General features: G+C 36.2%; 1 protein-coding gene across 1 annotated transcript in view; it reads left to right on the top strand.

The window, feature by feature from the left end:
- Nucleotides 1-1,020: 1,020 nt before the first annotated feature.
- PLCH2 (phospholipase C eta 2) overlaps nt 1,021-24,627 on the top strand; it is a 974,668-nt gene continuing 951,061 nt past the window's right edge. Inside the window, exon 1 of the mRNA XM_053690349.1 lies at nt 1,021-1,164. The gene's annotated coding sequence lies outside the window, so the exon portion shown is untranslated. The remainder of the gene's footprint in view (nt 1,165-24,627) is intronic.

The following is a 24,627-nucleotide window of genomic DNA, read 5'->3' as shown; positions in this document are numbered from 1 at the left end:
GTTAGAGCATTTCATTTTATCATTGTTGCAAAGGGATTAAACACTTAGGGGCACATTTATCAAAGTGCGAGCGGACATGATACGATATAGTGTTTCATGTCCGCTGCACATCGATAAATGCCGACAGCATACGCTGTCGGCATTTATCATTGCACAAGCAGTTCACCAGATTCGCGGCCAATCGACCGCTAGCAGGGGGTGTCAATCAACCCGATCGTATTCCCTAGGGTTGATTTCTGTCCACCGTCTCAGAGCAGACGGACAAGTTATGGAACAGCGGTCTTTAGACGGAAACAAGGGGGATCAAGCTCCATTCGAAACTTGATAATTCGACCCCATAAAGTTAGTTTATATAACAGCCATATGCACTACTGTGACCTAGCTGAACATATCTGGTAAGCAAAGGACACGAGACAAATGTGTGTAGGCAAGAAGCTTTGTCCCAGCAGTGAATCCTGCTCCTGAGCCTACCTAAGTACACTTTTCAACAAAGGATACCAAGAGAACCAAGCAAATTAGATAACAGAAGTAAACTGAAAAAGTTTCTTAAATGGCATACTCTATCTTAATCATGAATGTCTAATTTTGACAATCATGCATGTCCCTTTAATTAATTTCTTGTTTATGGTTAGCCCCACCCCCACAACATTTATGTATGAAAAAGAGCAAAATAATAACTTTAGTATTAAACACCAACACTAAATCTCAAGATCTTTTATATTTACTGCAAGCTCACATTTCACACTGATAGAATTCATGTCACATTCATTTTAAATAATATATTTCACTTTATTTGCTCTATGAATTGTTTTAAAAACTGATTTTTTTTCTTCAACTCAACAGATGTTTTATATTCCAACCTGCAGAACAGGTTTCTTTTTTTTTTTTCCTGGAACAAAATAGGACTTGCTTACTGCAGACTGTTAACACCCATTTTTATGTATTTCTCTCCTCCTACTTTGAACTTGTCATTACCCTGGAGCTCAGTGTGAATAGGGACCTCAGGACTTGCTGAAGATTGGTGTGGGCTGGAAATCTTTGCCAGGGTAGAAACTAACTTTAGCCTTGTGCAGCTTTCAGGATATGTAGAAGTGGAACATACAATGAAGATACATTTGACCTAACAGGATTCTGATGTATTCAAGGAAAAGTAAAGGATTAAAGGTTTGTTCCTGCATATTTCCCTTCTTAATTTTTGCTTTGGTGATATACTCAGGTTGTGCACTTGTGCACAGCATGGGGATACTTTCAGTGAAGTGATGTGAGCATTGCATACTGGCTATAACCTAATTAAACAAGTTCTGTATATTATGTTGAGTTAATAAAGTATAAGTAAACCTTTATTAATTGAGTATTCAGCTGTACAATATTATTTTATTTAAAAAAACAAAGCACTGCACAGAAGACAGATTAGGTTGCCTGAAGCTATATTTTTTGTTATTGTCATTTCCAGAATTATTGGGGAGAATATTTTAGAATACAAAGTTTGTATTGCAACTATATACTCTGTGTGTCCTATTACAGAAATAAAGATGAAATGTAAAAATATTGTTTCCAACTATGTAACAAAATGTTACAGTAAAAAAATAGTAAAGTTTATGGCAATAACAGGATTTTTAATCCTAAAATCTTAAAATAATGTTTGTTAAATTGAAACCAAACTATGAAATTATGTTTCTTTGATTAAAGTCAGCACCCTGTCATTTTTTACAGGAAAATAAAGTTTTTTGTAGTAGAGCTTGCAATATTTTTTTTTATTTTTATAAAATATAATTACTTTAATTAAATGACATGCATGTGCTGCACTGTAATCTAGTTAAAGGTTTACTCTATACAAGTTGATGTAAGATCATTTTTGTTTTATCTTGGCATATATTATAATTTATTTAACTCTATAATTTTTGCAGTTGAAGTTTTATGTGTTCTGTGATCTGAGTCATCAAGAACAAGTCTATAACTGTAGCAATCAGTTATGACACATGGGAAGTTAAGTATCCTTGCTCTAAACTGACTCTGACAATTTATATGTTAGGGTATAATTTTGTGTAAATTGTTTATATAAAAGAAAAACAACATTTCCAGCTGCTGTTTGCTACTTTAACAGTATTGCAATATGTTAAAGATTCTTGGGCTTTTTTACTCTGTAAATGGGGTGTAAAGTGAACTTGTGCATTGGTATTGGCTATCTGTGTTTTGAAGGAATTTTTTTTTTCTCTCCAAAATATTTCTAGAAGATGTTAGTGATTTTGTGGACAAAGTGTGAGAATATTTACTGATATCCAAAAATATATTCTACAGTCCAGTTTCCTAGAGAAAAAAATAAGAATTATGTGGATGATAAAATATCTAAATATTACAAAAAAAATGTCTTAATTGTACATTTTACATTCTGAAATTCCAGGACTAGTGGAGATTTCCTGTCCTGCCTATAGATCTGCTAATCAGTGATATTAGAATATCATTATACATGCATTCATTTTAAAATAATGTAAACAAAAACAACAACATTTTCCAAATGTGTTGAATTTGTCCCCAAATGATAAACGACTGTCCCTTTAATGAAAATGAACAAACTGAATGCATGTGAGAAGTGTGGATAAAATCATTATTTCAATGGTGGGAAATAAAATAGTTTTGGTGCTGCTGCTGTTTTTTAGCAGTATCAGTAGCTACTACTTTAAAGGGATATGAAACCCAGCATTTTTCTTTCATGATTCATGAATGTGATTTAAACAACTTTCTACTTTACTTATCAATTATTCTTTGTTCTCTTGGTATCTTCTGTTTAAAAACAGGGATGTAAACATAGGAGCTGGCACGTTTCTTGAGCACTATAGGGCAGCAGTTTTGCAAGAATGTTATCCATTTGCCAGAGCACTAGAGGGCAGCACTATTTCCTGTCCTGTAGTGCTCCAGATGCCTACCTAGGTATCTCTTCAATATAGAATACCATGGGAATGCAGCACGTTGGGAACTTTTTAAAGATGGTGTGCTCTGTCTGAATCACAAGAGAATGTTTTTTTGGTTTCATATCCTCTTTACTTTATTTTAGTTTAAGCTAATTTTCTGCTGGTTCTCTGCTGCCCTAAGGATGTTTCCCATAGGAAATAGCGAACAAATGGATTTTCATTAGCAAACACATTCTGAACAACCCACTTAGCAAATATAGAACAAAGTAAACTTTTTGTCTATATACACTTCTTAATACTATGACATATTGTATTTATGATATTATTGTTGTTAAAGTTCTTTATGTTAGCCCCATTTCTTGCTACCTAATGGACTGGAATGCTGCAGTTAAAGGGCCATGATACCCAAATGTTTAAACTTAAAAAGTGATGCAGCACAGCTATAAAAAGATGACTAGAAAATATTACCTGAACATCTCTATGTAAAAAAGAAAGACATTTTACCTCAAAATAACCAAAGTATTCAAACCCCATTGCAAAAGACTTTAAGCAGCAAATCAGTATGTTTGTCCCGGGACCTGCAAGGGAGTGAGCCTCATGCATACTCATGTTATTTCCCTATTCAGTTTTAGGAAGTTTACTATGAAATCTCATGAGAGTTAAGTGAAATCTCATGAGATCACAGTAAAAGAGTTCATGACCTCGGCACTGTTGATGCTGATTGGCTGCAGTTCATTTCTTAATTTTTTTTTTTTTTTTACCTGCTGCTGGACAGCAGCTGAGTATAACTTTTTAAACAGAACTTACTCTGCTGAGCTGAGGAAATTGTGAGGTAAAAAATCTTCCTTTTTTACATAGAGATGCTCAGGTGATATTTTCATGTCAGCTTTTAACAGTTATACTGCATCAGTTTCAAGTGAGTTAGCATATGGGTATTATGTCCCTTTAAGAAACACAGATACCTGAAAAAAAATACAAATGTACTACTACTGTATAAAAATATTTAAAATTAAATTATTTTTTGTTTGCAAATTTAAAGGGACATGTTACCAAAATGCTAAATCACTTGAAAGTGATGTAGCATAACTGGAAAACTATATGAGCAGCTCTATGTAAAAAAACAGGATATTTTATCTCAAAATTTCCTCAGCTCGCTAGAGTAAGTGCTCTGTGAATAGTTATTCTTCAGGTACTGTTATCTCCCTACTGCATGGTGTAAAAAATCCCAACACAAAACAACAGCCAATCATCAGTTCTGAGTTAACACTTTGCTTTACTGTAATCTAGTGGGATTTCACTATAAATTCACTAGATTTCATAGAAAAAATCCTTGTGTTGAGAAGAGAAACAAAGTGACTGTGCTTGCACATGCCAGGTGCATGCTGCCTTGCAAGTCCTGGGACTAGCATCCTGATTGGCTTCTTAAAGTTTCTTTACACCGGTATATGAGGTAAAATATCTTGCTTTTTTACATATACATGTGCTTGTGATATTCTCTAGTCAGCTTTTCACAGATATTCTGCATTACTTTCAAGTGATTTAGCATTTGGATATCATGCCCCTTTACAGGAACATGAAACAATTTTCTGATTTACTTCTATTATCAAGTTTGCTTCATTCACGTGAAAGTCTTTTTTGAAGGAGCAGCAATGTACTACTGGGAGCTAGCTGAACAACATATCTGTGGAGCCAATGACAATAGGCATATATGTGCAGCCACCAATCAGAATCTCCATTGCTGCTCCTGACCCCTCAATTTCTCACCACCGCTGCCTCCGTTGGTCCTGGTTTCCATGTATAATGATGCTTGTGTTTTTCGAACATGGCTGCAAGTCATGTGACTATCAAGTGTTGTATTTTCCCTGTATTAGTTTTTAAATTAGCTTGAAAATACATCTTATTGACAGATATTAAGGTGATCATGCTTGAAAATACACATTGTCTGTGTTTAAAAAAGTCCCTGTATATTATTTTGTGGTTAACACAGAGCATACAATTTGAAAAAAGTTTCCAATTTACTTCTAATATCAAATTTTCTTTGTTCTCATGCTATTCTTCTGTGGAAGAGATACCTAGGTAGGGGTTTGAAGCACTACATAACAGGAAATAGTGCTGCCATTTAGTGCTCTTGCAAATGGATAACATTCTTGCAAACTTCTGCCATATAGTGCTCCAGAAATGGGCCGGCTCCTAAGCATAAGTCCCTGCTTTTTAACAAAAGATACAGAGAGTACAAAGAACAATTGATAAAAGAAGTAAATTAGAAAGTTGTTTAAAATTGCATGCTCTGTCTGAATTATGAAATAAAACATTTGGGTTTCATATCCCTTTAAAGCATATTGTTTTCCTTATTGTGAATGAGTTTCCCCCGCATCTGCTAGGGCTGAATAAGGGTGGTCCATGGGCGTAGCTAAAAGTTCTTTGCCAGGTCTCAGCAGATTCTCTAACATTTTCCCCCTGCAGATCTTCCTATTTTATCTTGTGTCAAAATATGCAAAACACTTATTCCCTTATAGAAAAACACATGCATATAAAACACTGAAAACAGGGAAATCTGATTTTTATTGGCTGCAGTATTTAACTTTTAAAGGAACAGTCAGATCAAAATGTAATTTTCCCGATTCAGATAGAGCACACAATTTTAAACAACTTTCCAATTCACTTCCACTATCTAAATGTGCACAATCTTTTTATATGGTCACTTTCTGAGGCACTAACTCTTACTGAGCATGTGCAAGAGTCACAGGATATACATGAATGCATTTTGTAATTGGCTGATGGCTATCACATGATGCTTTAGGAATAAAAATGTAGCTAGCTTTGACATTTGAAATTTTAACTTTCAAATTGTCTCTTTATTGTACCATTATTAATTATGCTGTTCTACTATTTAGTGGTCCTTTAAAGTTTGCCCCCAGCTAATGTCAATGTTCTCAGCAAAGTTTACCTTCCCAATAACTTCCATTACTTTTGGAAGTAGTAAACACTAAAAGTGTAGATGGGGCGCTATCACTTTAAAAATTAGATAATATGCAACAAATTGAGACTCAAAAAATTAGTATCAGAAGTGAGACTCAAAAATTCACTATGTAACTACTAGTCACAAACTTACATTGAATTGTAACATGGAACTTTAGAATGTGAAATGAGTTACAATATGGGAAAGATAATAATATATAAACTTAAAGTCCAACAGATGTGTGTGTATGAAATCACACAAATATAGACAGGCTGCTCTCCTCAGGGTAAAAGGCTGTCCACTTCAAAGCAAATCTACAAGAGAAGGAGAAGGCACCAACATAGCGTGATTCTGCAAGGCTATGCTATACAAAAGATCATAGATCATATACACTCACATGTAGTAGAGCACTGTAACATAGTGCAGACCGGGCAGACCGGATCCTCTGAGTTGTCCGGTAAACTCTCCTCTGGTGTGTGTGGCAAGAGATTTCTGAAAATGCACTTTACTCTGACTTATGATCTTTAAAAAAGGACAATCTCCACATAGCATAATACTGTATAAGGATGGTATATAGCTGTTGGTGGATAGTATACACTCACTTGTGGTCTAGCACTGTGATGTAGTGCAGACTAGGCAAACCGGAACCTCTGAGTTGTCCGGCAAACTCTCCTCCAAGAACAGAAAGAGCTAGGTGTATTGGATGTCTTTCAGCTCACTCGCAGAGTAAAGGGTGTAATTACCATCCACAGTGTGGATATTGTTTGTAGGTTCGTAATTGGAGAAAATAGCAAGTAACTTAAAATTATAAAGCAAGTGTTTATTAAACACATCTAAAAAAATACAGCTGTAGATGTGTTTAATAAACACTTGCTTTTAAATTTTAAGTTACTTGCTGTGGATGGTAATTACACCCTTTACTCTGAAAGTGAGCTGAAAGATATCCAATACACCTAGCTCTTTCTGTTCTTGGAGGAGAGGTTCCGGTTTGCCTAGTCTGCACTACATCACAGTGCTAGACCACAAGTGAGTGTATACTATCCACCAACAGCTATATACCATCCTTATACAGTATTATGCTATGTGGAGATTGTCCTTTTTTATAGATCATATGCCAGAGTAAAGTGCATTTTCAGAAATCTCTTGCCACACACACCATAGGAGAGTTTACCGGACAACTCAGAGGATCCGGTCTGCCCGGTCTGCACTACGTTACAGTGCTCTACTACATGTGAGTGTATATGATCTATGATCTTTTGTATAGCATATCCTTGCAGAATCATGCTATGTTGGCGCCTTCTCCTTCTCTTGTAGATTTAACTTCCATTACTTATTTACTATGGTAGGCAACTCAAAACTTCCTGTGACAGCCCTTTGAGTTTTCATGTCTCATTCATGTTTTCCTGGACATTTATACGTTACACATGCTGCAGGGTGTGCAGGGCGGAACATGCATCGCTCCTCTGGACATTACATAAATAGTGCTGATGAACAGCACAATACATGTTCCTCCTTGCTTACCCTGCAGCATGTGTAACTCATAAGTGTCCAGGAAATCATGGCCGAGGTGGAAACCCTACTCATCCGGCAAATTTGAGATAATCGAGCCTAACTGTCCTTAAAGCGTTGGAGCGCTACCATGTTGTTTAATATTTCTTATTACAATCTCTAAAGTGTATAATGTTCCTTAAAGTGAAAAAGGGCATTCAGATGTGGTAGGTGATCATCAGCAGTAATAAGTCAATTAGCTGTAAAGTTTTATTTCGGATTCGCTGGGTATGTTTGACTTTCATAAAGGTCTGTGAAATAATGTTATTACATCTCGGAACATTTTGCAGATACATTTTAGGACATAAAGATGAGGGGTCTTGTGGGCAGCGGGTCTTGTGGGCAGCGGGTCTTGTGGGCAGCGGGTCTTGTGGCACTTATTTAATATAATATTTAAACAACTTATAAAACTACGTGTTATTCTCAGACTAATCTTTTCTTTGAATGCATCATTCTATTTAGCATTTATTTAGTGTTTAATGTCCCTTTAATTTTGTGCCTTATTTATTTGCGAGGGTTATACACATAGTAACATGCAAGCAGTAGCTCATTGATATAATTCTTTACCACACAAGAATTTTTTTTTGAACTTGTATGTCCCTTAAAAGGGACATGAAACACAAAACGTTTTGTTCATGATTTAAACAGAGCATACAATTGGTAAAAAAATGTTTCCAATTGACTTCTATTATCAAATTTGCTTCATTCTTTTTATTCTTTGTTGAATAGATATTTGGATAGGTAGCGTGTGCATATCTGGAACACTACATGACTGGAAATAATGCTGCTATCTTGCTAATGTATAACATTCTTGCAAAACTGCTGCCATATAGCGATGCAGACATGTACACACTCCTAAGCTTATCTTCCTGCTTTTCAACAAAAGATAGCAAGAAAACAAAGAAAATTTGATAATAGAAGTAAAATAGAAAGTTGATTAAATTTGTATGTTCTATCTGAGTCATGAAGAACAGTTGTGGGTTGTATATCCCTTTAAATGTAAAATAGGGAAGTCTTGAAACAAAGGAAAATTGAAAAGAATTTAATTTATTTTCTAGCATCACTAGATGATGTAATCTGCATTCCCCTTTCCTTGTACAGCGATCACATTTCTAAACAAGACTTTTTATATCTCTTGTGTTCAAGTATTTACTTGGAAACATTTATGTGTTTAAGTGCGTGTGCTGATAAATGGATGAATTGGGCTAAATCTCTCTTCTGGATGTTCCTTTATCTTAAGAGTGAAACCAGTTGTCTTTATCCAGTCTCAACTGGCACACGTGTGTAATCAGAAACATTTCCATCCAGCCAAGCATGACATATACTTCTAGGTACAAGTCTAATCCAGCAGAGTTCAGAAATAAGATGTTGCATGCCATGTTTTAAGGATTAAGATGTCCTTTGGAATGTTAAACATGCCTCGGGATGAAGGTTCTCAATATTTCTGTATTCTTGATTATCTTTGGCAGAAGTTTGCTTTAGTCTATTCAACTTTAGTCTAAATTATTTTTTTACAATATTTAAAGGGACATGATACCCAAATGTTGAAGCACTTGAAAGTGATGCAGCATAGTTGTAAAAAGCTGACTAGAAAATATCACCTGAACATCTCAATGTAAAAAAGGAAAATATTTTACCTCACAATTTTCAAAGTATTCACACCACATTGTAAAGAGACTTAAGCAGCCAATCAGGATATGAGTCTCAGGACTTACAAGGCAGTGAGCATCTGGCATGTTCAGACACAGTCATATTTTCCTATTCAGTTTAAGGAGGTTTACTATGAAATCTCATGAGATTTCAGTAAAATCTCATGAGATCAAAGCAATGGCAAAGCATTACCTCGGCACTGCTAATTTGATTTTTTTCCCAACTTGAAGCTGGACAGTAGCTGAAGTATAACTGTTTACACAGCACTTACTCTGGTGAGCTGAAGAAATTGTGAGGCTGAGAACTGATTCTGCAACATGCTGCACAGTTTTTGCAGGCACTCCTTTATAGCTGTCCATAATTAACCCTTTCATGACAGGGTTAATTTGTCTACATTGGAACATCTTTCCGATGTAAATAAATTGAAATCCTGCAATCTCGCATGTGATTGTGAGATTTCAATAATGGGATCAGGTCAGGGGGGCATCTCTATGACGCTAGGCATGCCCTCCAGACCGTGATCGCATCCTGGAAGCGCCATTGGCTTCAGGACAGCCAAACGGCTAGGAAGTTCTATTCCGTCCTAACTGCGCTAAAGCCCAGTGCGGTTAGGACGGACTAGAACATCAGAAAGGCATTAAAAAGTTAAACAAACCAAAGGAAGTAAAATAAATATAATCAAGAGGTTTTTCAGTTGATACGTCTATTGAATTAAAAACCTTCAACGTCGTTAAAGGGACATTCTAGTCAAAATTAAATGTTCATGATTCTGATAGAACACCTTTCTAATTTACTTTATTATCAAATTTGCTTTGTTCTCTTGGTATTCTTGGTTGAAAGCTAAATGTAGGTAGGCTCATATGCTAATTTGTATGCTCTTATTTCAATCCATTTGACAGTTTTTCACAGCTAGAGGGCATTAGTTTGTGTGTGCCACATAGATAACATTGTGGTCACTCCCGTGGAGTTATTTATGAGCCAGCACTGAATGGCTTAAACAAAGGTCTGTCAAAAGAACTGAAATAAGGGGCAGTCTGCAGAGGCTTAAATACAAGGTAATCACAGTGGTAAAACATATTGTATATTAATATAACAGTGTTGGTTATGCAAAACTGGGGAATGGGATTTTCTGTCTTTTCAAACAGTAAATATTCTGGTGTAGACTGTCCCTTTAAATAAATTGGCAGTTTCAATGATTTTAAAACATTTATTATAAATATAAGTTGCAATTGAATGCTAAAAGAACACAAACATATTTTTTTCACTTTGTGCATTTTGAAATGTATTACATTTTTTTGTAAGATGTATGTCCCTGTTCCAAGAGAAAAATATTTTTATGCTTGTGATGCGTGTCCTCTTTCCACCAATAAAGACATAGAAGATTTACTTATCAACCAATAAGCAATGAGGTCTTAAAAGTACTATTTGCTATAACAATTTGCCCCTTTAATCTGTTGCCAATACTCTATTTTAGTTTCTTCAGTGTGTTAATAGTTAAAGGGATATTAAACAGTGCTCCTTTGCTAAAAATAAATATGTTTAATCAAAGTAAATGTAGAAATAAACAGATTGTGTAAAAAACAGCACATAAATTACTTGTTTTCTTGGAAAATGAGCACTTAGAAATTCTCAGTGTAGCCACTGCCCTCAGTGTGATAAGAGAGCTGAGATCTTGGTAAATTAGGTTATATTCTGACTGATCTGAGCATGAGCAAATTTGACTCCCTTTTATCTAGTCTATTTCCTTAATAGTAAACCAGCTTGTGTTACTCTAGAAGTTTTATGACATCAGGCTAGATGAGCCTTCCTGCAGAGGCCTGGCCTCCTTGTATGGCTGTGACAGGAAGTAATGGAAACTGCATAAACGTAGTGTAAACAAAAAAAATAAAAGATAACATCCATTTAAAATGGTGAATAATACATTTTGCAATGATTTCTATTAGGTATAAATAACTGATTAGTGCTTTTTATTACAACAATGAAACAGACTGTTTCATATCCCTTTAACAAATATTTCCTTTAAAGGGACACTGAACCCAAATTTTTTCTTTTGTGATTCAGATAGAGCATGAAATTTTAAGCAACTTCCTAATTTACTCCTATTATCAAATTTTCTTCATTCTCTTTGTATCTTTATTTGAAATGCAAGAATGTAAGTTTAGATGCCGGCCCATTTTTGGTGAACAACCTGGGTTGTTCTTGCTGATTGGTGGATAAATTCATCCACCAATAAAAAAGTGCTGTCCACAGTTCTGAACCCCCAAAAAAGTAGATGCCTTCTTTTTCAAATAAAGATAGCAAGAGAATAATAGGAGTAAATTAAAAAGTTGCTTAAAATTTCATGCTCTATCTGAATCACGAAAGAAAAAAATTGGGTTCAGTGTCCCTTTAACTTTTGCTTCTCATTTGAAATAGCTGATTTTCCCCTTTGAAACCACCACCTTTACTTAGAATTGTAATACTGCAGTATTGGCTATAGAAAAGATAATCAACCTTCAAGGGTGTTCTTGCAGCTTCTTTGATTATAATACACTCTTGTCTGAGTATATTATGCTTTTAAGGCTCAGCTACATAAACAGCTTTAACTTAACCTTGCATAATGCAAAAAATATCTTAATATGGACAGAGTTGTTTCATATGCTTAATATATATGTATCATACATTATTTCATACATGACAAATGGTCTGCAGACAAAACAAAAGCTTTAAAATATTTACAATTATTTATATAAATACTTTGTTTGCAAGCTGGCGAGTTGCCTCTCAAATATTGTTTATTTTACTTATGGTGAGATTAAAGTGAAGCAGAGAATTCTGAGTAAAATATGCAAATAAGATATACCAGAAACTCCCATAATACCACCCACTATCCACTCATGTTTTGCCCCTTCTGACACAGCCCCGTCCACAAAATGATTAGTGTGCTCCTCAATCTCCTGAGTCACCAAATGACTAGCCACAAAGGTTGTGAGGTACATGTTTACTATCCCTTTAAAGGAACAGTCTACACAAAAAATGTTTTTGTTTAAAGGGACAGTAAACCTTAAAAATAATGTTATATAATTCTGCACATAGTGCAGAATTATATAACATTATTTAGGTGCTATAGCCATAAAACCCTTTTTTACCTTTTAAAATGTAAAAATGACAGCGCTTTTACAGACCCGCTCTCTGCTCTCTGCTGAGCAGGTCTGTAATATTTAGTCAGCGCATCGGGCCAGCTGTATAGTCACAGCCCGGCCCGATCTCGCCATAAGACTAAGTGCAGCTCGCTCCTGTCACAGGAGCGAGCTGCACTTAGTGCTATGGCTGGTCGGGCCGGGCTGTGACTATACAGCTGGCCCGATGAGCTGACTAAATATTACAGACCCGCTCAGCAGAGAGCAGAGAGCGGGTCTGTAAAAGCGCTGTCATTTTTACATTTTAAAAGGTAACAAAGGGTTTTATGGCTATAGCACCTAAATAATGTTATATAATTCTGCACTATGTGCAGAATTATATAACATTATTTTTAAGGTTTACTGTCCCTTTAAAAGATAGTTAATCCTTTTTTTTTTTACCAATTCCCCAGTTCTGAATAACCAACACTGTTATATTAATACACTTTTTACCTTTGTGATTACCTTGCATCTAAGCCTCTGCAAGACTGCCCCCATCTCAGTTCTTTTGATAGACTTGTAATTTAGTCAATCAGTGCTGACTCCTATTTAACTCCATGGGAGTGAGCACAGTGTTATCTATATAGCACACATGAACTAGCGCTGACTAACTGGGAAAACCTGTCAAAATACACTGAGATAAAAGGCGGCCTACAACGGCTTAGAAATTACCTACGTTTAGCTTTTAACAAAGAATCCTAAGTGAACAAAGCAAATTTGATGATCAAAGTAAATTGGAAAGTTGTTTAAAATGGCATGCCCTATCTGAATCATGAAAGTTTAATTTGAACGTGACTGTCCCTTTAATGAAGCTTTTTTAGTTTTGTTTTTGCTGGGATAAAAGCACAATGAAAAAAATTAAACTTATGTCACATTTTATTATCTGAATCATAAAGCAGGTTGCAAATCTTTACATAGATAATTCGATATATACAGGTAGTTAACCAGGAAGTAGCATGTTTTCTGCAACATTCACTCTAGTTATTTACCTGCCTTCAGGGCATATAGTTCTTTCTCACTGAGGGATGTATTATATCATAAAAACATGTTTCCCAGGCAGCTGTCAGTAAAATTCACCCCTGCTTCAATGATGATAATATACTCATAATCAGCCACAAAGCAGATAGTTGTGTATGTATAACTTGTTTTTGTTTTGCAACTATTTATGGAATAAAGGTGTGTAAAATAGCTTAGTATATCAAGAATAAAAGTGTTTTCATCTGAAAGTAGGAGACATTGGCTTTGATTCATTAAAACTTATTTGTAAAACTTACATCTTACAGAAAAAACATTTTTTACACAACTTTACCACCTGAAAATGTTGAGAATAATAAAAAATTGTCAAAGCTTTTTCTTTTTTGCTATTGTTAAAGGGATATAAACCCAAAGCATTTCTTTTGTGAGTCATAGGATACAATTTAAAAAAAAAGTTTCCAATTTACTTCTATGATCAAATTTGCTTCGTTCCCATGATATTCCGTGTTGAAGAGATACCTAGGTAGGCATCTGGAGCACTTCAAAGCAGGAAATAGTGCTGCCCTCTAGTTCTCTTGCAAATGAATAACATTCCTGAAAAACTGCTGCTATATAGTACTTTAGAAATGGGCCGGCCGCTAAGCATATGTCCCTGATTTTCAACAAAAGATACCAAGAGAACAAAGAAAAATTGCTAATAGAAGTAAATTAGAAAGTTGTTTAAAATCACATGCTCTATCTGAATCATGAAAGAAAAAAAATGTAGGTTTCATATCCCTTTAACTTCTCAACCCACAGAGTAAGTTTTATTGTGCATGAGACCTGCATCAAAAAAAGTTACAAGAACAAACTAATTAAATTGAAAAACAAAAATAATACCCACTTTAAGATATGCAAGAAGACAACTTGAAAAAGTCTGAGCAAATAAAAATACAAATGGGACAACTTTGTCGGATTTATAATAGTGAGACATGACTGTGAGAACGGATACTTTGTTATTTTTAAGTTTTTCATGTTCAATTGAATTTTGTGGGTAAAGAAAATCCAACCCCTCCCCAAGAACATACTGAAACATCCTGGAACGCCCACATTCAACATCTTGTTGGCGTTAAAAACATAGGTAAATTCCTGAGCACAACACAGCCAGTAATTGGTGGGGTTGTGCAATAGCTGCTTCTAACTGTCTAAACGCGCATTTTTTTATTTTATAGGTGCTGCTGAAAAAAACAGGGTCAGTATGAATTTTTAATTAACAAATTATTGATGTAGAACCTTTTAAAAAAAGGTTTATATGCCTTTAAAGGACAGCTAAATGCAGAAGACTTGCATAATTAACAAGTGCATAAAAAAAAGACAATGCAATAACAGCTACTCTAAATTTCAAATAGGCAGGAGATTTTTTTCTGGAAAATGTATTTTGCCTCCCATTTTCCGTCTCCCTGTATCATCAGCCAATCACAGACTAGTATACGTATACCCTGTGAGCCTGTGCACATGCTCAGTAGTATCTTGTTCCCCAGAAAGTGTGAATATAAAAAGACTTTGCAAAATTTGATAACGGAATTAAATTAAAGTGTCTTAAAACTGCTGCTCTATCTGAATCATAAAAGTTTATTTTGACTTGAGTGTCCCTTTAAGCACCACATAAAGAGACTATAACAAAATTTAAAGTGTTGATCATAGTCCCAGCAATAGTAATTAATTGGAAAAGGGAATTCTTCTATCTGCATTCTTAAGAGTTTTTGAATTAGTGGGAGTTTGCATTGCAAAGAGCATTAGCAAATAATTTCTCCAATTTAGGCCTCGCTTCCATTGAGTCGTTAAAAATGGAGCCGTAAGCTACCGAAGCGGCCGACAGCTAAAAGTAATTTACGGCTGCATTTTAGTACCAGGTTTCCATTGAAAAGATTAGCGTGTTGCGCGCAGTCGCTCTTTTCGTGTAGCTGTAAGTTAACGTTGTGTTAACGCTTCCATCTGACGTCGGTTTTCTTGAAAATCAATTAGTTGCTAAGGTAACCCGACCTTACGCTATAGAATTTACGTTTAACGTCCGTGCTTCTTACCTGTGATCGCCTCTCAAGAAAAATAAAAAAACACTTATCCATATTTTTAATAATCAAATACTATTTTCTAATATAATTATATTTAACACTTCATAAATATAAGTAATATTTATTGCTGCCCTAGGCATAGGTCTAGTTTGCATTCTGTAGATATGTTCTTGCATATATTATTATATTTAAATATATACTGATATTTCTATTAGAATATAAGTTCAACTATTTCTATACATGAGACAACAATAAATATTACTTATAACAATTTATTTCTACATTAAAACACTTGCATTATTTGCAAGTTTTATAATTTCAATAGAAAATAGGTCTCAAAAAGCACAATTTTCCTCTTTTACACCTAGTTGAGCTGGGGGTAATATATCTCAATGTATCGACAGCCTCCGACAATGTATTAACGGTTAGCGCTTTCATTGGAAACCTGGTATAATTTATTGATTAACGGCTTCTATTACTTTCTATGGGACGCAAAGATCTTTTCGGCAGCCGAAGTCCGGCTGCCGATATCGAGGTATAACGCGCCATTGAAAACAGTCGATAAACGATATTGCTTCCAACAGCATATTTATCGGTTTGCGAGTGCACGCAAACTGAATTACGACTCAATGGAAGCGAGGCCTTACTAAGGTAGGAGCTATGCAATGTGATACAGCGGCAGACAAATGACGTTTGTCAGCTACGAGTTTTACTAATCCTGGTGTTGTTGCCACAACTTGTCTGGAATAAAAAAAAGCAAGTTCCTCCTGAGAACCAAAAAAACGACATATTTTGGTTTTCAAAGTATCAGGGTCAAAATATCCTCTTCTTTAGAAAATATGCATTGTTTTCTTGAGTATCCTACAGTGAAGATTGCACTGATTCACTTTAAGGGACTATGAAGTAAAACTTGAACATTCAATTTCAGATAGAAAATGTAATTTTAAACAACTTTCCAAATAATTTCTATGCTCAAATTTACTTTGTTCTTTTGGTATCCTTTGTTGAAAAGCATACCTAGATAGACTCAGGAGCAGCTTCTGATTGGTGGCTGCACATATACATGCCTCTTGCTATTGGCTCGCCTGATGTGTTTAACTAGCACCCAGTAGTGCATTGCTGTTCCCGTCAACAAAGGATACCAAAAGAATGAAGCACATTTGATAACAGACGTAAATTGGAAAATTGTTTAAAAATTGCATAATTTATCTGAATTATGAAAGGAAAATGTTGGATTTCATGTACCTATAAAGTGACATAAGGATGTAAAAAGAAAATATTCTGTGTATTTTGTATATTTGCACTATTGCTTACATATAACATATGGGTCAATCACAAACCTTTACAAAAACTTATATGATTTATCTTCAAAATTCCTCATAGATTATAATGGTGATTTTGAAAACCATTAGATTATTATTTTTTGAAGGACTGTTATGGACTCCTATGTGATTAACTACTGCAAAGGGATGAAAGTTATCTCTAGAGCAGCAATGCACCAGTGAGACTTAGCTGGACACATCTGGTGAGGCAATGACAAGAGGCAAATGGGTGTAGCTAGCTCCCAGTAGGGCACTGCTGCTGCTGGGAAAGTGTATATTAGCTTTTCAATAAAGGATACCAAGAAAACAAAGTAAGACTGATAAAATAAGGAAATTAAAAAGTGCCTTTAAAATAACCTGCTCTAGCTGAATCATGAAAATTAAATATTACCTTTCATGCTCCTTTAAAGCTGCGCTGCAACCTATAAGCCAGTGCACCACTGGCAATGCTCAGTATGAGCTGGTGTCTCTGAAATTGTGCATATAAATGACCATGCACAATTTGATAATAGAAGTAAATTGGATTTTTTTTAATGCTGCATGCTCTATTCAAATTATTAAAGCTTCGTTTTACTTTAGTGTCCCTTTAAACACCTGCTGTATGTGTTACTAGCATAAAAGGTAAAACTCTTTGGGGACAACACACTTGCTCATGCCCTGATGGTTGGTGAATATGGAGAAATCAGACGTCCTGTCTCATTCCCAGTCTTCCCACTAGTGATCGCTCTAAGGTCAGTTTTGTGAGCAGCCCAGCAGTGAAACAGTTAATAAGGGAACCACACATTTCAGTCTGCCCTAATTGCTCTAATGAATTATTCCACTACTGGGCCACTCATTAAATGGAACACTACCGGTGGGGCGGAGCCATCTGCCGAAGCACCTAGACGCACACTGAAGGAGCTCCCAGATTTAAAATAGATTTTAGGGGGTTTTCTGTCTAAACTCATAGGGGCCGATTTATCAACCCTCTGTCGGACATGATCCGATCAGCGGATCATGTCCGTCAGACATCGCTGAATGCGGAGAGCAATACACTCTCCGCATTTAGCATTGCACCAGCAGCTCTTGTGAACTGCTGGTGCAACGCCGCCCCCTGCAGATTCACGGCCAATCGGCCGCTAGCAGGGGTGTCAATCAACCCGATCGGGTTGATTTCACGCGATGTCTGTCCACCTCCTCAGAGCAGGCGGACAGGTTATGGAGCAGCGGTCTTTAGACCGCTGCTTCATAACTGGTGTTTCTGGCGAGCCTTCAGGCTCGCCAGAAACACAGGCCTTCAAACTCCATATAGAGCTTGATAAATAGGCCCCTTAGAATATTTGTGAACTATATACTTGATCCCTAATCAAGGGCTTATATTACAGTCTCCGGAAACGCTGGGAGCATCATCTACATTTATTTTTCGAGCAGCCACTTGAAAAAACCTCGAGGCAGCTGCAGCTGGCATTGAGGACGCCATTCCCATAGAAGGAACCCCTTTACAAACCTCTCTTCTAACAATAAGTATGGTAGAGGTGCTTGAGGAAGGGATATGCGACTTACTACAAGACCACCTGTCTGGACTGCGCACACTAATTACACGCTATATCTCCCAAGATGGCACAGGATTACTACTGCACACTGCTAATCCTATTGAGCCTTGCGATGTGAGAGCTGCAACCCAGAGCTTGGCTTTGTTCTGTAAGGCTACAGTTTTCCTTAATGCACCAGAGACATATCTTCCTGAGAAGCATCAGCCGCCCAGACAGAATCACCACCCAACGCTCACACAGCTAGACAGCATAGAACCCACTGGATTCACTCTCCAAAACGGAATCTACATTTTTGAATACTCACCCGCTGCAAAAGGTAGGAGAACAATGACCAGACCTGACCTCATGGTACTATCCTAAACAACGATTACAGTAACGGACTGGAGAGGTTGTCCCCTAGTCACTACATGGCCTAACATCAAGCTTACGTGTCCACCTCATCCTGGTGTTATACTCGCACCTACTACTAGTAGGAGAGGCATTGGCTAACTATCTTCTACAAAACAGAACTTGCCTTTCTAGCTTGCCAGACAAACATTGTACAAATTAAGCTGTTGATCTTGCCTTACCCTACACCACCTTGAATAATATGAAGGCTATTAGCCGGATCCAAAGGAGGACTCCACAAGTCTGTGAACTAATTTTATAACACCCTTTTTAATATATAGTTTAGTTTAGTTAGTTAGCGGTTACCTGTTAGTAATTATTTTATGGCCACATGTAATAGTATGTTATTGTTATTCATCTTACTAGGGACTAAGATATGCACTAAGATAGATAGATTTTTCTTGTTAATATGTCTGACACTATTATATACGGAACACATATATGCATACAGTCTACATATGCTCATATTTTTATAAGGTGCTCTTGGAAAGTTCAAACTAGCATTACAAGATACTATGTGAAGCAGCACAATGGCTGATTATTAGTATAAAGAGAGGATGTTGTGCACTTTATTGATATACTCCAGGATTTAATGTTATCACCACTTGATGGAAATTTAAGCTATCCTTAAGGGTCTGAGCTAGATTAATTCACTCAAAACCTGGACTTTTACATTTATTTTATATATTTGCCATCATGCTACCAGCGGCTGAGGTAGGTTGAGATCTCACTCAAGTCCAGGCTTCGTAACTAGCTACTGTAACAGATGACCATATGAGTCATTGCTTTTATTTGTGTCTACTGACCCCTCTAAACTCTACAGAATTCCATAGTGACACATCTACTAGTTGAGACCTATTTATATAGGATACCTAATTCATGTCTAGATAATGTGTTGTTACCACTAATAGTCAAATACACATTTCACACCAGCCTGAATCCTACAAATATTCTCAGAGACCTATTACTAACTCCTAGTTTGATCTGAGGGAAGGTGTACCACCAGAATTCCCAACATAATAGGAATAACATTATTATAGTTGTTAAATTAGGATAGCACCACCATATTGTAATAAGCTCAATGGGTTTTCCTTTCTTAATACTTTTAAATATCCTCAACTCTGCGTTACTAATTTCACCTCTCCCCCCCCACCCATATAGTTTACTTCGTAAGCTAAGGAAAATATATCCCAAGACCTACACCTTTAAAACTATTATTTTTTTGACACTTCTTACTAGTTTCTCTTTTACAGCCCCCCTCCCTATTCGTTTTATAAAAACATAACCGCAAACACAGCTACAAGGGTCCAAAAGTGGTCCTATATGTTTTAAGTTTCGTTTCTAGTTCCCCTCTCTCTAGAGCAGAGCTTTCCAAACTTTTCATGTTGGTGACACACTTTTTAGACCTACATCATTTCGCGACACGGTAATTCAGTTGTACTAGCAAACAGGAGGTTAAACTAACTTGTTTTAAGAGATATGGACACATACATAAATGATATAATAACAAAATGTATTTACAAGTAACAGTAAGTATGTGCAAGAATTAAAAAAAGTTTAATATCACTAATAGCTACTTACTATTTTAATGGGATGTATGAGGTTGATGGGATGAACAGTTTCGGAATATTTGGTGGAATATTAGATAAAGACACTCGCATTTCATCATCAAGCATTTTTAAGCTTCCACTTCCTATCTATATATCAAGAACAGGAGCAGCAATGCACTACTGGGAGCTAGTTGCAAAAAAATCCCACTGACTTCTGCTCAGCGTTTAAGCTGCCACCCTCAGAGCTCTGTGAGTCCGACTGACTACTGCCCGGGCTGCAAACACACTGCTGTCCCACTCACTGGCTACACGTGCAGTCACAAGCCAATGTGTCGCCAATGGTAATACTTTCAGTTCCCACTGAGCTGTGCCAATTGGTTAAGATGATCTGTGACCCACTAGGTATCAATCACGTGTCAACCATGTGATATCTGTGTAGCAGGCAGGTGGAAAGTCAGAAACCAAAAAACTATTTAAAAAAAAATAATTAAATTTAAAAAAATTTGTGCTGAAGCAGGGACACACCTACACACTGCTGCCGACACACTAGTGTGTCCCGACACACAGTTTGGAAAGCACTGCTCTAGAGTAATACATTTTGTTTGGTCCAAAAGTGGCCACATGTGACTTGAGAGGATTTTTCAATATAGAAAAATGAGGTTTAATTTGTGTATGTACACAGCTATAGTGGATATATATGCATATTAATATAAATGTTTGTTCATAATCTAATCATACTAAATAGTATAATACTCAGTATATTGCCCACATATTTTTGTATGTCTCTATCACCTATATTATCATGTAATATGTCACTTTAATTTTAATACCATTGTAAGTGTACATGGAATCTATATTGTTATTGCCTATAACCTCAATAAAAATATTTATATAAAAAAATAGGGAACATTCTGCTTCCTCGTCCACACAACACCATTTAGAGTGATAAGAGACCCATCATTTAAAAAATAGATGTGTGCTCTTTGCAATGAGAGGTAGAATGTTTATAAAAGATGCACGTGACAGCCATAAAAATCAGGGATCACCTGCAGCAACAGTTTTATTGATGAGATATAGTAAAGACCCTTTCCCCCCTATGGTTGTACATGATCACAGTGATAGTCAGTAATTGTAGATCATGTGTCCTAGAAAGGCAGCAGAATGTGTTTAATAAAGGGGTCTATCAGAGCCCCTATCGCTACGCAGAATGAGTAGGGATCATGAAACCACTTTTTTTTTAAAAAAAAAAAAAAGAAAGCAGCCTCCTCTTTCCAAAGAGGGGGGTCAAACCGATGTCATTGATAGGTGATTGTCATAGTTATGGTAATCACCTACCTAATGTATTTACTATATGGAGGATAGTGGCTCTAAATATCTCCAAATTACAATGACCTGCCTACTAGTCTCTAAAAAGGGAACCTGGCACCTCATATAAACACAAAAATGGGGTAAGGGACTCATAGTTGAAAAGAGGAAATGCCCCTTTTTTTTCATATTAGAGGTTACATACCGAGGTTTGCTATCAGATGATCACCATAGTAACAGTGGTTAAACCATGGTAACAGCTGATTAAACCATATATATTTTTCAGCAATAACTCAAAGTGGCACAGAAGAAAATAAATATATGAAAACATAAATACAAAGTGTAAGGTTTGACTCACTGTTCCTTTTTCCGCTTTCCCTTTACTATCAATCGGCTAGATTACGAGTTTTGCGTTATGGCTCATAACGCTGCTTTTTCACTAATGCTGCTATTACTAGTCTTGTAGGTATATCTGTACCGCACACCTTTTTGGCCGTAACGCAACGTAACTACCGCACCTTTCAAAAAGTCCTTTTTCAATGGGACTTCCATAGCGCCGGTATTACGAGTTTTGCCTGGGAGACCAAAAAGTGAGCGCTACAGCCTATACCGTCAAAATTCATTCCGCCATCTAAAGAGTAAAGTCAGTAGTTATGGGTTTTGCGCTACAAAGCTCTAGCATAAAACTCATAACTTAAGTGTTAAAAAGTACACTAACACCCAAAAACTACCTATTAACCCATAAACCGAGGCCCTCCCGCAACGCAAACACTAAAATAAAATGATTAACCCCTAATCTGCCGCTCCGGACATCGCTGCCACTATAATAAACATATTAACCCCTAAACCGCCGCACTCCCGCACCGCAAACACTAGTTAAATATTATTAACCCCTAATCTGCTGCCCCCAATGTCGTCACCACCTACATAAATTTATTAACCCCTAATCTGCCACCCCAACATCGCCGCTGCCACTATACTAAAGTTATTAACCCCTAAACCTAACCCTAAGTCTAACCCTAACCCTAACACCCCTAACTTAATATATAATATAAGTTAGGGACACTAAACCTAATTTTTTTCTTTCATGATTCAGATAGAGCATGAGATTTTAAGCAACTTTCTAATTTACGCCTATTATCAATTTTTCTTTGTTCTCATGCTATCTTGATTTGAAAAAGCAGTACTGTAAGTTTTAGAGCCGGAACATTTTTTGTTCAGCACCTGGGTAGCACTTGCTGATTTGTGTCTAAATGCAGCAAACCAATCAGCAAGCTCTATCAAGGTGCTGAACTAAAAATGGGCCGGCTCCTAACCTTTTATTACTGCTTTTTCAAATCAAGATAACATGAGAACAAAGAAAAATTGATAATAGGAGTAAATTAGAAAGTTGCTTAAAATTGCATGCTCTATCTGCATCATGAAAGAAAAATGTGGGGTTAGTATCCCTTTAATTAAATACAATTAACTAAATTACAAAAAATAATAAACACTAAATTACACTCAAATATTTAAACTAATTACACCTAATCTAATAGCCCTATCAAAATAAAAAAGCCCCCCTAAAATAAAAAAACTCTAGCCTACACTAAACTGCCGATAGCCCTTAAAAGGGCCTTTTGCGGGGCATTGCTCCAAAGAAATCAGCTAATACAAACAACCCCCCAACAGTAAAATCCACCAGCCACACAACCAACCCCCCAAAAAAACTACCTAAAAAACCTAAGCTCCCCATTGCCATGAAAAGGGCATTTGGATGGGCATTGCCCTTAAAATGGCATTTAGCTCTTTTTCGTTGCCCAAAGTCCCTAATCTAAAAATAAAACCCACCCAATAAACCCTTAAAAAAACCTTACACTAACCCCAGAAGATCCACTTACAGTTTTTAAAGACCGGACATCCATCCTCATCGAAGCAGGCAGAAGTCCTCATCAAAGCGGCAAGAAGTCCTCAACAAAGCCGGGAGAAGTCTTCATCCAAGCGGCAAGAAGTTGTCCTCAAGGCGGGCAGAAGTCTTCATCCAGACGACATCTTCTATCTTCATCCTTCCGACGCAGAGCAGCTCCATCTTCAAGACATCCGGCGCAGAGCATCCTCTTTTTTCGACTCCTCTTGAAGAATGAAGGTTCCTTTAAATGACGTCATCCAAGATGGCGTCCCTTGAATTCCGATTGGCTGATAGAGCTAATCAGCCAATCGGAATTAAATGGTAAAAAATCCTATTGGCTGATGCAATCAGCCAATAGGATTGAGCTTACATTCTATTGGCTGATTGGAACAGCCAATAGAATGCAAGCTCAATCCTATTGGCTGATTAGCTCAATCCTATTGGCTGATTTTTACACTTTAATTCCGATTGGCTGATAGAATTCTATAATTTTTACCATTTTTACCAGAATTCTACCATTTGCGAAATGGTGGTATGAAATATACTAAAACGGGCCTATATCAATACTTTGGCTTGTCTACTAAAAAAAATATATACATGTCAAGGGATATTCAGCGATTCCTGACAGATATCAGTGTCCCAATGTAACTAGCGCTAATTTTGAAAAAAAAAAAATGGTTTGGAAATAGCAAAGTGCTACTTGTACTTATTGCTCTATAACTTGCAAAAAAAGCAAAGATCATGTAAACATTGGGTATTTGTAAACTCAGGACAAAATTTAGAAACTATTTAGCATGGGTGTTTTTTGGTGGTTGTAGATGTGTAACAGATTTTGGGGATCAAAGTTAGAAAAAGTGTGTTTTTTTCCATTTTTTCATCATATTTTATATTATTTTTTATAGTAAATTATAAGACATGATGAAAATAATGGTATCTTTAGAAAGTCCATTTAATGGCGAGAAAAACGGTATATAATATGTGTGGGTACAGTAAATGAGTAAGAGGAAAATTACAGCTAAACACAAACACCGCAAAAATGTAAAAAAAGAAATTGAAAAATGGCCTTGTCCTTAAGGGGTTAAGAGAGGTCTGAGGGACCTATCTGTGTTTTTTGGGTCTGGCTGCTTCACTGTAGTTATCTTTAGAATGATCTATATGATTTGTTGTAAATATTAACAGATTGTAGTAGGGAAGCTTCCCCTGCTGAGAGCGCTTTTGGGGCTTATCTGAGGATTTTTTTGTCCCCAGATATTCTAGATCTTTTTTTCATGATTATACATAGGTATAGATATATACAGATATATATATATAGGGATATCTATTTAGAAATACGTAGAGCATATTCTGATATGTGCAGAACATAGGAATGTCAAATATATATAGTAAATACATA

Source organism: Bombina bombina, chromosome 8, assembly GCF_027579735.1.
Source record: "Bombina bombina isolate aBomBom1 chromosome 8, aBomBom1.pri, whole genome shotgun sequence".
NCBI lineage: Eukaryota > Metazoa > Chordata > Amphibia > Anura > Bombinatoridae > Bombina > Bombina bombina.
This window is presented reverse-complemented; position numbering and strand designations above follow the sequence as displayed.